The sequence below is a fragment of the Sinocyclocheilus anshuiensis genome, unplaced genomic scaffold (genome assembly GCF_001515605.1).
Source record: "Sinocyclocheilus anshuiensis isolate Anshui unplaced genomic scaffold, SAMN03320099.WGS_v1.1 scaffold247, whole genome shotgun sequence".
Lineage (NCBI taxonomy): Eukaryota > Metazoa > Chordata > Actinopteri > Cypriniformes > Cyprinidae > Sinocyclocheilus > Sinocyclocheilus anshuiensis.
Genome location: NW_015552543.1, coordinates 3,489 through 14,989, shown reverse-complemented (window position 1 = coordinate 14,989; position 11,501 = coordinate 3,489). Strand labels below are relative to the sequence as shown.

General features: G+C 45.2%; 1 long non-coding RNA gene and 5 other non-coding genes across 6 annotated transcripts in view; all 6 read right to left on the bottom strand.

The window, feature by feature from the left end:
• Positions 1–3,193, bottom strand: part of LOC107664002 (uncharacterized) — a 5,746-nt gene extending 2,553 nt beyond the window's left edge. The window contains exons 1-2 of the long non-coding RNA XR_001631413.1: positions 3,183–3,193; positions 623–627 (exon numbers count right to left, since the gene is read on the bottom strand). This is a non-coding gene — a long non-coding RNA (uncharacterized LOC107664002). The remainder of the gene's footprint in view (positions 1–622; positions 628–3,182) is intronic.
• trnar-ccu (transfer RNA arginine (anticodon CCU)) lies at positions 3,049–3,121 on the bottom strand. Its single transcript has one exon. It is a non-coding gene; the product is annotated as a tRNA-Arg (tRNA).
• A 725-nt stretch (positions 3,194–3,918) lies between the features above and the next one.
• Positions 3,919–3,991, bottom strand: trnar-ccu (transfer RNA arginine (anticodon CCU)). The gene has a single exon. It is a non-coding gene; the product is annotated as a tRNA-Arg (tRNA).
• A 3,962-nt stretch (positions 3,992–7,953) lies between these two features.
• trnam-cau (transfer RNA methionine (anticodon CAU)) lies at positions 7,954–8,025 on the bottom strand. Its single transcript has one exon. It is a non-coding gene; the product is annotated as a tRNA-Met (tRNA).
• A 1,087-nt stretch (positions 8,026–9,112) lies between these two features.
• trnam-cau (transfer RNA methionine (anticodon CAU)) lies at positions 9,113–9,184 on the bottom strand. Its single transcript has one exon. It is a non-coding gene; the product is annotated as a tRNA-Met (tRNA).
• A 211-nt stretch (positions 9,185–9,395) lies between these two features.
• Positions 9,396–9,467, bottom strand: trnam-cau (transfer RNA methionine (anticodon CAU)). The gene has a single exon. It is a non-coding gene; the product is annotated as a tRNA-Met (tRNA).
• Between the last annotated feature and the right edge of the window lie 2,034 nt (positions 9,468–11,501).

Genomic DNA, 11,501 nt, shown 5'->3' with positions numbered 1-11,501 from the left:
TACATAATACTTTTAAAGCTCTTTTTTAAAATCTTGGCTTACATACATTTCTACATATGCCATGTCATGCCATAGCGTCATTAAACTAGCATCTAACAATGGACAAAAGTGAAATGTGAAAAAAAGTTTTTTTGTTTTTTTTTTTCTAACTTGGCTGGCAATGTGCTAGAAACATCATAAAACATGCTAGCAACACTTAGCTAAGTGCTAAAGCATGCTATTAATTCAGTGAAACAGGAAGTTGCTGTATCAGGTATGCAATGTCAAATCTGCCCCTAAATTAACAAGTTTGCTGTAGTCCAAACGAGCCGTTCGTTGTAGTTCTTGAAAAGGGATTAAAAAAACCGAAATATCTCCCTTTGGAGTGGACTTTGAGATTTGTAACTTTCTAGATCTTTTTTATGCCCAAACATACACACTACACACTGACTAAAATTAAAAAAGTGAAAAAGCATAATACGACCCCTTTAACATGTTTGATTAGAGTCCTGGCCTGAAGACATCTACATGCTCATATATGGTTATAGTTATAGCGCCACCTACTGGCAACAGGAAGTGACATGCTTAACACTGTGATGCACTATTAGCAACACAGTAAAATATACAATTTTGTGCATATTACATATTCTCTTGTGCTTCAAACTTGAACCAGCACCGTGTATGCGCACATATCATGTCATATTCAAATGAAAGATGCACAAATTAGGGCAAATAAGGTACGTCTGATCATGGACGTGATGACAAAATGGATTATTGTGATACACATCAAACAATGATATAGACCGAAAATTCAAAGAAGAGTGCACAATGAGTAACAATGCCTTTATTCTTTCTATTTTGAATATATTTTAATATTTATTTGTCTGTATAATGAGTGTGTTGTAGGTTTGTGTTTTATTGGTTGTTTTCTCCCCTCTTCCCACCCTCTACACTCCCACTTTTCCACAGTTTTACACGCCCATTTCTGGAGACTTTTTCAGATCAAAGGTGTGAAAGACCAGTGCTGAAACAGGGGGGTTTCATGACACTTTAATTGTGGAGAAAAAAAAAAATCTTTACATTCATTCTGAACATCTAAAAAACATGCAGAAAGCAATTCCTTCCCCATTAATTGTAATTTGTAATTTAGTAATTGTAATTTATGCATTTAGCAGACGCTTTTATCCAAAGCGACTTACAGTGCATTCAGGCTATACATAAATTTTTTTTACCAGTACGTAATTGTAAATGAATTTGTGATAAGTATCAATATTTTATGATATGGAAAAACTGTTGTGAAAATATTTTTGGCCACATTGTCAAGCCATTGACCAGAGTTACCTGTTACGGGCCCAGCACACTTCCGCTGCGACACCCTGTTTACCTGATAAGTCTCCAATACATTGGAGCTTTCAAAGCGACTTACGTTTACCACACATTAATAGCTTGTCTGTTATAGATGAGATTTGTTAAAAAGAACAGGCAAGAAGTTCGTGCAGCTTTACTTTGAAGAAGAGGCAGCTTTACTTTGATCAGGACCTGGGCACTTAAAAAGATGTGCCCTATTCTATTCCTTCAACCGCCGGGATGCTACTCTGCTAGAAGCCACGCCAGATCGGACTTGAATCCACAACCGCTAGCTGAGGAGACCAGTGCCTTACCCATTAGACCACTGGAACTGTATTGGACTGCCTCACTTGCCCTATTAATTCTTCATGTCTTTCAGGTGGCCTTTAAAAAAAATACACAGTCTTCTTGGTGAATGACATCAAAGGGCCAGGTGGCTTTACGTTTTCATGACCGGGCTGTGAACATTACCCCTTTTTTGAGGGGCTCAGGCATGTATAGAAGTTAAAATGCCTTAGCAGAGAATGGTTTTGATCCCTCGATCTCTGGGTTATGGGCTTAGCACACTTCCTCTGCGCTACTCTGCCAATCATTACGAGCTGCTCGGTCATAGATTAGATATGTTGAAAACTATGACAGTTTTAGCCTAGAAATATGGCAGCTTTTCGTTGAGCAGGACCTGGGCATGCATATAAGTTAAACAGTGTTCGCAGAGGATGGTTATAACAAAATGCACACTTTATCATAACTAACAAAATGCAATCAACTGTCTAAAGCAAAATACTAGAAACTCCTCAAATAAATAAACACCCCCCTCTGATTTTCAACATCATGGTACAGTCCAATTTCCTCTGGCACAGCACAAGATTGGAAACTGAAGCGCCACCTCTCTCTTTGTTCACTGACACATGGAATGTGGCCTTTCACTGCATTGACCAGTGTGATCAGGGAGTCGGGTAAAGTATTCAAACAGCAAAAAGAATTATAAGAAGAGTGAACCTTTCTGTACGTTCAAGATATTAATAAACTGTTAACTACCTGTTCTGTGTTTACATTTAGGCAGACATTACTAGCTAGTCCAGGGGTGCCCAAACTCGGTCCTGGAGGGCCAATGTCCTGTAGAGTTTAGCGCCAACCTGCCTCAACACACCTGCCTGGAGGTTTCTAGTATGAGCTTGATTAGCTGGTTAAGGTGTGTCTAATTGGGGATGGATCTAAACTCTGCAGTACATCGGCCCTCCAGGACCGAGTTTGGGCACCCCTGAGCTAGTCTGTCTCAGCGGAATTTTTTCGAACTCTGCAACAGTTTTAGCAGCTTATCCTCAAGAAGGACCTGGGCATGCGTGGAAGTTCCACAGGCTTAGCAGAGGATGGTTTCGATTCGGTTCCCTAACCCTAAGCCCAGATGAGACTCAAACCCACAATCCCTGCCTTAGGAGGCCAGTGCCTTATCCATTAGGACACTGGGGCTTTTTGTGAGATGCTTCACTTAACCCACTAATTCTCCATCTCATATAGGAGGCCTTAAAAACACACACTCCTAGAGTCTTCTGGATGAACGACTACTATGAGAGGAGCAAGTCGCTTAAGTTTTTCATGACTGGGCTGCAGGAGCTCAGGCATGTATTAGAAGTTAAAAACTCTTAGCAGAGGATGGTTTCACTCCATCAACCTCTGGGTTATGGGCCCAGCACACTTCCGCTGCACCACTCTGCTGTAAGCCACCCCAGATGGGAATCGAACCCACAATGCCTGGCTCAGGAGGCCAGTGCCTTATCCATTAGGCCATTGGGGCTGCCATGGGGTAGTTCACTTGCCTTATTAATTATTCCTCTCATTCAGGTGGTCTTTAAAACAAATCAGATGGAGTCTTCTCGATGAACGCCTGCTATGAGAGCAACGAGTGGCCTTAGGTGGTCTGATGGAGTCTTCTCGATGAATGCCTGCTATGAGAATTATGTTTTCACTCCCACACTGTGGATATTGCCCCTTTTTGCTCACTTGCCTTGTTAATTCGCCCTCTCATTCAGGTGGAATTAAAAAAAATATTTGGATAGAGACTTCTGGATGAACGCCTGCTATGAGAGCAACACGTGGCCTTAGGTTTTCACTCCCATGCGGTGGATATTGCCCCTTTTTGGGGGGCCCAGGCATGTATAGAAGTTCAAATGTCTTAGCAGAGGATGGTTTCGATCCATCGACCTCTGGGTTATGGGCCCAGCAAACAAATGAGATTTAGTCTTCTCGATGAACGCCTGCTATGAGAGCAACAAGTGGACTTACGTTTTCATTCCCACACTGTGGATATTTCCCCTTTTTGGGGGACTCACGCAAGTATAGAATTAAAATTCCTTAGCAGAGGATGGTTTCAATCCAATTATCCCTCTCATTCAGGTGGAGACTTCTGGATGAACGCCTGCTATGAGAGCAACAAGTGGCCTTAGGTTTTCTCTCCCATGCGGTGGATATTGCCCCTTTTTGGGGGTCTAGGCATGTATGGAAGTTAAAATGTCTTAGCAGAGGATGGTTTCGATCGATTGACCTCTGGGTCATGGTCCCAGCACGCTTCCGCTGCGCCACTCTGCTATAAACCACCCTAGATGGAACTCGAACCCACAATCCCTGGCTTAGGAAGCCAGTGCCTTATCCATTAGGCCACTGGGGCTGCCACAGGGTAGATCACTCACATTCAGGTGGTCTTTAAAACGAATCAGATGAAGTCTTCTCGATGAAGGCCTGCTAAGAGAGTTATGTTTTCACTCCCACACTATGGATATTGCCCCTTTTTGCTCACTTGCCTTATGAATTCTCCCTCTCATTCAGCTGGAATTAAAAAGAATATTCAGATAGAGACTTCTGGATGAACGCCTGCTATGAGAGCAACAAGTGGCCTTAGGTTTTCACTCCCATGCGATGGATATTACCCCTTTTTGGGGGGCTCAGGCATGTATAGAAGTTAAAATGTCTTAGCAGAGGATGGTTTTGATCCATCGACCTCCGGGTTATGGGCCCAGCACTCTTCCGCTGCACCACTCTGCTGTAATTCACCCCAGACGGGACTAGAACCCACAATCCATGAATTAAACAAAAATTCAGATAGAGACTTCTGGATGAACACCTGCTATGAGAGCAACAAGTGGCCTTAGGTTTTCACTCCCATGCAGTGGATATTGCCCCTTTTTGGGGGGCTCAGGCATGTATAGAAGTTATAATGTCTTAACAGAGGATGGTTCCGACCCATCGACCTCTGGGTTATGGGCCCAGCACACTTCCCCTGCACCACTCAGCTACCGCTCCGGAGCGCTATTCGAGGCTTAGTGTATCCCATCATGCATCATGTTCTGGAAATAAAGCGTGAGACTTTTTGCCGAGATCTCGCTAGAGGTCACGGAAACCTTTCCAATGCAAGTTAAATATTAATATAATAATTAGATATTACATATAATTTGGTAGAAAAACATGTTTTTACGTTTTATTGGTGCAAAGATGAGTAGTCGTGATATTTATTATGTACAATATTTGCAACTGCTTTTTATCACTTAATTAGAAGCACCACAAATTAAAATTGTCACGTTATAGGGACAACTGAACAGACATTTAGAAGTTGATTTTAAAATGCAAAGTATTTAAAATTAAAATTAAAATAAAGCTATGTAAACACTTGCATTTTTACAACACTACAAGTGTGTCCCATCAGGTAATGAAAAGTTCGACACACACTTGTGGTCTTCATGCTCACTTGAACACTTGGGCCAAATACAGGAAATACGTCATATAAGTAGTCAAGTGGTCAAGTGCAAAGACCATAAGTGTGGGTATTTGGACAAGGCTACTGTGGATATGGCCCCTTTTTGGGGGACTCACGCAAGTATAGAACTAAAATTCCTTAGTAAAGGATGGTTTCGATCCATTGACCTCTGGGTTATGGGCCAAGCACACTTCCGCTGCGCCACTCTTCTGTAACTCACCCCAGATGGGACTAGAACCCACAATCCATGAATTAAACAAAAATTCAGATAGAGACTTCTGGATGAACGCCTGCTATGAGAGCAACAAGTGGCCTTAGGTTTTAACACCCATGCGGTGGATATTGCCCCTTTTTGGGGGTCTAGGCCGCCCACTGTGGATGTTGCCCCTTTTTGCTCACTTGCCTTATTAATTCTCCCTCTCATTCAGCTGGAATTAAAAAGAATATTCAGATAGATACTTCTGGATGAACGCCTGCTATGAGAGCAACAAGTGGCCTTAGGTTTTCCCTCCCATGCGATGGATATTACCCCTTTTTGGGGAGCTCAGGCATGTATAGAAGTTAAAATGTCTTAGCAGAGGATGGTTTCGATTCATCGACCCTCCGGGTTATGGGCCCAGCACTCTTCCGCTGCGCCACTCTGCTGCAAGCCAATCCAGATGGGACTCGAACCCACAATCCCTGAGTTAGGAGGATAGTGCCTTATTCAGCAGGCCACTGTGGCTGCCACGGTGTAGCTCACTGACATTCAGGTGGTCTTTAAAACAAATCAGATGGAGTCTTCTCGATGAGCGCCTACTATGAGAGCAACAAGTGGCCTTAGGTTTTCACTCCCATGCGATGGATATTGGCCCTTTTTGGGGGGCTCAGGCATGTATAGACGTTAAAATGTCTTTGCAGAGGATGGTTTCGATCCATCGACCTCTGGGTTATGGGCCCAGCACACTTCCGCTGCGCCACTCTGATGTAAGCCACCCGAGATGGGACTCGAACCCACAATCACTGGCTTAGGAGGCCAGGCCACTGGGGCTGCCACGGGGCAGCTCACTCACATTCAGGTGGTCTTTAAAACAAATCAGATGGAGTCTTCTCGATGAGCCCCTACTATGAGAGCAACAAGTGGCCTTAGGTTTTCACTCCCATGCGATGGATATTACCCCTTTTGGGGGGGCTCAGGCATGTATAGAAGTTAAAAAGTCTTAGCAGAGGATGGTTTTGAGCCATCAACCTCTGGGTTATGGGCCCAGCACTCTTCCGCTGCTCCACTCTGCTGTTAGCCAGCCCAGATGGGACTCAAACCCACAATCCCTGGCTTAGGAGGCCAGTGCCTTATCCAGTAGGCCACTGTGGCTGCCACGGGGGAGCTCACTCACATTCAGGTGGTCTTTAAAACAAATCAGATGGAGTCTTTTCGATGAGCGCCTACTATGAGAGCAACAAGTGGGCTTCGGTTTTCACTCCCATGCGATGGATATTACCCCTTTTTGGGGTGCTCAGGCATGTATAGAAGTTAAAATGTCTTAGCAGAGGATGGTTTTCATCTATCGACCTCTGGGTTATGGGCCCAGCACGATTCCGCTGCGCCACTTCGATGTAAGCCACCCCAGATGGAACTCGAACCCACAATCCCTGGCTTAGGAGGCCAGTGCCTTATCCATTAGGCCAATGCGGCTGCCACGGGGTAGCTCACTTGCCTTATTAATTATCCCTCTCATTCAGGTGGTCTTTAAAACAAATCAGATGGAGTCTTCTCGATGAACGCCTACTATGAGAGCAACAAGTGGCCTTAGGTTTTCACTCCCATGCGCTGCATATTGCCCCTTTCTGGGGGTCTAGGCATGTATGGAAATTAAAATGTATTAGCAGAGGACGGTTTCGATCCATCGAGCTCTGGGTTATGGGCCCAGCAAACAAATCTGAAGGAATCTTCTAGATGAACGCCTGCTATGAGAGCAGCAAGTGGACTTATGTTTTCATTCCCACACTGTGGATATTGCCCCTTTTTGGGGGACTCACGCAAGTACAGAATTAAAATTCCTTAGCAGAGGATGGTTTCTATCTATCGATCTCTGGGTTATGGGCCCAGCACGCTTCCGCTGCGCCACTCTGCTGTAAACCACCCCAAATAGGCAGTGCCTTATCCATTAGGCCACTGGGGCTGTCGCGGGGTAGTTCATTGCTTATTAATTATCCCTCTCAATCAGGTGGTCTTTAAAACAAATCAGATGGAGTCTTCTCGATGAACGCCTGCTAAGTGAGTTATGTTTTCACTCCCACACAGTGGATGTTGCCCCTTTTTGCTCACTTGCCTTATTAATTCTCCCTCTCATTCAGCTGGAATTAAAAAGAATATTGAGATGGAGTCTTCTCGATGAACGCCTACTTTGAGAGCAACAAGTGGCCTTAGGTTTTCACTCCCATGCGGTGGATATTGCCCCTTTTTGGGGGTCTAGGCATGTATGGAATTTAAAATGTCTTAGCAGAGGATGGTTTCGATCCATCGACCTCTGGGTTATGGGCCCAGCATGCCTCCGCTGCGCCACTCTCCTGTAAGCCACCCTAGTTGGAACTCGAACCCACAATCCCTGGCTTAGGAGGCCAGTGCCTTATCCATTAGGCCACTGGGACTGCCACGGGGTAGCTCACTCACATTCAGGTGGTCTTTAAAACAAATCAGATGAAGTCTTCTCGATGAACGCCTGCTTTGAGAGCAACATGATAGCTCCCTCACAGTCAGGTGGTCTTTAAAACAAATCAGATGAAGTCTTCTCGATGAACGCCTGCTTTGAGAGCAACAAGTGGCCTTAGGTTTTCACTCCCATGCGATGGATATTATCCCTTTTTGGGGGGCTCAGGCATGTATAGAAGTTAAAATGGCTTAGCAGAGGATGGTTTCGATCCATCGACCTCTGGATTATGGGCCCAGCACGCTTCCACTGCGCCACTCTGCTGTAAGCTGCCCTAAATGGAACTCGAACCCACAATCCCTGGCTTAGGAAGCCAGTGCCATATCCATTAGGCCAATGCGGCAGCCACGGGGTAGCTCATTTGCCTTATTAATTATCCCTCTCATTCAGGTGGTCTTTAAAACAAATCAGATGGAGTCTTCTCGATGAACGCCTGCTATGAAAGCAACAAGTGGACTTATGTTTTCATTCACACACTGTGGATATTGCCCCTTTTTGGGGGACTCACACAAGTATAGAATTAAAATTCCTTTGCAAAGGATGGTTTTGATCCATCGACCTCTGGGTTATGGGCACAGCATGCTTCCGCAGTGCCACTCTGCTGTAAGCCAACCCAGATCGGACTCGAACCCACAATCCCTGGCTTAGAAGGCCAGTGCCTTATCCAGTAGGCCTTATCCGCGGGGTAGCTCACTTGCTTATTAATTATCCCTCTCATTCATGTGGTCTTTAAAACAAATCAGATGGAGTCTTCTCGATGAATGCCTGCTATGAGAGCAACAAGTGGCCTTAGGTTTTCACTCCCATGTAGTGGATATTGCCCCTTTTTGGGGGTCTAGGCATGTATGGAAGTTAAAATGTCTTAGCAGAGGATGGTTTCGATCCATCGACCTCTGGGATATGGGCCCAGCAAGCAAATCAGATGGATTCTTCTCGATGAACGCCTGCTATAAGAGCAACAGGTGGACTTCTGTTTTCATTCCCACAATGTGGATATTGCCCCTTTTTGGGGGACTCACGCAAGTATAGAATTAAAATTCCTTTTTATAGAGGATGGCTTCGATCCATCGACCTCTGTGTTATGGGCCCAGCACTGTTCCACTGCACCACTCTGCTGTAAGCCATCCCAGATGGCCAGTGCCTTATCCATTAGGCTAATGGGGCTGCCACGGGGTAGCTCACTTGCTTATGAATTATCCCTCTCATTCAGGTGGTCTTTAAAACAAATCAGATGGAGTCTTCTCGATGAACGCCTGCTGTGAAAGCAACAAGTGGACTTATGTTTTCATTCACACACTGTGGATATTGCCCCTTTTTGGGGGACTCACGCAAGTATAGAATTAAAATTTCTTGGCAAAGAATGGTTTTGATCCATCGACCTCTGGGTTATGGGCCCAGCACGCTTCCGCTGCGCCACTCTGCTGTAAGCCACCCCAAATAGCCATTAGGCCACTGGGGCTGCCGCAAGGTACCTCACTTGCTTATTAATTATCCCTCTCATTCAGGTGGTCTTTAAAACAAATCAAATGTAGTCTTCTCAATGAACGCCTGCTAAGAGAGTTATATTTTCACTCACACACTGTGGATATTGCCCCTTTTTGGGGGACTCACGCAAGTACAAAATTAAAAATCCTTAGCAGAGGATGGTTTCGATCCATCAACCTCTGGGTTATGGGCCCAGCACGCTTCCACTGCGCCACTCTGCTGTAAGCCACCCCAAATAGCCAGTGTCTTATCCATTAGGCCACTGGGGCTGACTCTTGCTTACTGGGTTATGGGCCCAGCACGCTTCCACTGCGCCACTCTGCTGTAAGCCACCCCAAATAGCCAGTGTCTTATCCATTAGGCCACTGGGGCTGACTCGGGGTAGCTCCCTTGCTTATTAATTATCCCTCTAAATCATGTGGTCTTTAAAACAAATCAGATGGAGTCTTCTCGATGAACAATTGCTAAGAAAGTTATGTTTTCACTCCCACACTGTGCATGTTGCCCCTTTTTGCTCACTTGCCTTATTAATTCTCCCTCTCATTCAGCTGGAATTAAAAAGAATATTCAGATAGAGACTTCTGGATGAACGCCTGCTATAAGAGAAACAAGTGGCCTTAGGTTTTAACTCCCATGCGATGGATATTACCCCTTTTTGGGGGGCTCAGGCATGTATAGAAGTAAAAATGTCTTAGCAAAGGATGGTTTCAATCCATCGACCTCGGGGTTATGGGCCCAGCACTCTTCCGCTGCGCCACTCTGCTGTAAGCCACCTTTAGCAGAGGATGGTTTCGATCCATCGACCTCTGGGTTATGGGCGCAGCAGTCTTCCGCTGCGCCACTCTGCTGTAAGCCACCTGAGATGGGACTCAAACCCACAATCCCTGGTTTAGGAGGCCAGTGCCTTATCCATTAGGCCACTGGGGCTGCCATGGGGTAGCTCACTCACATTCAGGTGGTCTTTAAAACAAATCAGATGAAGTCTTCTCGATGAACGCCTGCTGTGAGAGCAACAAGTGGCCTTAGGTTTTCACTCCCATGCGGTGGATATTGCCCGTTTTTGGGGGTCTAGGCATGTATGGAATTTAAAATGTCTTTGCAGAGGATGGTTTCGATCCATCGACCTCTGGTTTATGGGCCCAGCAAACTAATCAGAAGGAATCTTCTAGATGAACGCCTGCTATGAGACCAACAAGTGGATTTATGTTTTCATCCCCGCACTGTGGATATTGCCCCTTTTTGGGGGACTCACACAAGTATAGAATTAAAATTCCTTTGCAAAGGATGGTTTTGATCCATCGACCTCTGGGTTATGGGCCCAGCATGCTTCCGCAGTGCCACTCTGCTGTAAGCCACCCCAAATAACCAGTGCCTTATCCATTAGGCCGCTGGGGCTGCCGTGAGGTAGCTCACTTGCTTATTAATAATCCCTCTCATTCAGGTGGTCTATAAAACAAATCAAATGTTGTCTTCTCAATGAACGCCTGCTAAGAGAGTTATGTTTTCACTCCCACACTGTGGATATTGCCCGTTTTTGCTCACTTGCCTTATTAATTCTCCCTTTCATTCAGCTGGAATTAAAAAGAATATTCAGATAGAGACTTCTGGATGAATGCCTGCTATGAGAGCAACAAATGGCCTTAGGTTTTCAATCCCATGCAGTGGATATTGCCCCTTTTTCGGGGGTCTAGGCATGTATGGAAGTTAAAATGTCTTTGCAGAGGATGGTCTCGATCCATCGACCTCTGGTTTATGGGCCCAGAAAACAAATCAGAAGGAATCTTCTAGATGAACGCCTGCTATGAGAGCAACAAGTGGACTTATGTTTTCATCCCCGCACTGTGGATATTGCCCCTTTTTGGGGGACTCACGCAAGTACAGAATTAAAATTCCTTAGCAGAGGATGGTTTCTATCTATCGATCTCTGGGTTATGGGCCCAGCACGCTTCCGCTGCGCCACTCTGCTGTAAGCCACCCCCAATAGCCAGTGCCTCATCCATTAGGCAACTGGGGCTGCCGCGGGGTAGCTCACTTGCTTATTAATTATCCCTCTCAATCAGGTGGTCTTTAAAACAAATCAGATAGAGTCTTCTCGATGAACGCCTGCTAAGAGAGTTATGTTTTCACTCGCACACTGTGGATGTTGCCCCTTTTTGCTCACTTGCCTTATTAATTCTCCCTCTCATTCAGCTGGAATTAAAAAGAATATTCAGATAGAGACTTCTGGATGAACGCCTGCTATGAGAGCAACAAGT